The sequence below is a fragment of the Ovis aries genome, chromosome 17 (genome assembly GCF_016772045.2).
Source record: "Ovis aries strain OAR_USU_Benz2616 breed Rambouillet chromosome 17, ARS-UI_Ramb_v3.0, whole genome shotgun sequence".
Taxonomy (NCBI): Eukaryota; Metazoa; Chordata; class Mammalia; order Artiodactyla; family Bovidae; genus Ovis; species Ovis aries.
The window spans coordinates 4,210,369-4,211,505 of record NC_056070.1 but is presented as its reverse complement, the minus strand read 5'-3'; positions in this window follow the sequence as shown (position 1 = coordinate 4,211,505).

Below are 1,137 nucleotides of genomic sequence, written 5' to 3'. Positions count from 1 at the left end.
CCGCCTTCCCCTTCCTCCGCACAGTGCTGGGCCCCTGGAGGTGGTACCCGGCGGTCCAATGACAGTGACCTGTGCACAGCAAAGTGTGATGGATCTGGACAGGCCACACCAGGGAGAGCTGCAGGCTAAGCTGCAGGCATGGCTTGGCTTTGCTCACTTTTCTGTATCCCGGTGACTTGAGGCAGGAGGTCAGTGGCTCAAAGATTGTCCCAGTGGGATCGGTCACCCCTCATCGAGGCAACCGATCCTTCATTCCCCTGCAGACCCCTCTCCTTAGTGAACCTCTCCTCTTGCAAACTTTGTGGCCTGGAGGTTCTCCTCTGCTCCCCACAACCCCTCCTCTCCTAATTCCTTTCCTGGCCTCGCTTTGCCTCGGAGAGTGAGTGACGGCGAGACTGGGCTCTCAGCCTCCTTGTCCCCCTCCCCAGAGAGCCCCACACTAGGTTGGAACCTGCACCTCTAAGCTGGAGACCTCCTGCAGGGATCTCAGACCAGACTGACTGGATTCAGAGACCATGGTAGATCATGCGCGCTCACTCTGAATAGCACCCCCTGTGGAGGGAACACAACTCCAAGCACCGTCGTCAGGCTTGGCCTGATGTCTTGCTTTGGCCTGGAATGTGGGCTGAAGTGACGCTGTGCTAATTTCCAAGAGAAGCTTGAACAGGTGCTGCGTGGCCCTTTATCTCGTTCTCTTTCCTTCTGCCACTGAAGGGCTCGCTCAGAAAGAGGCTTCTCTTTCAGCCTGGGATTCAGAAGGAGAAAACCAAATGCCTCTGGTTTTCTCTCTGTTTTCTCTAGAATACCCGAAGCTGATGGCAGCATAAAAGCACATCACTGAAAAGTGACTATTTGCAAATAGGATCAAATCTCAGAGTGACTGAACAGGCAGCTTCTTCCCGGTCATTATTCAAGGTGAAATGGAGAATTGATACATTCTGAAAGAGCATGTAAAATAATGCCAAGAATTGTAAGAAAAAAAAAAAAAAAAGGAGAGACATCACTTTGCTGACAAAAGTCCATCTTGTCAAAGCTGTGGTTTTTCCAGTAGCCATATATGGATGTGAGAGTTGGACCATAGTAAAGGCTGAGCACCGAAGAATAGATACTTTTGAACTGTGGTGCTGGAAAAGACTC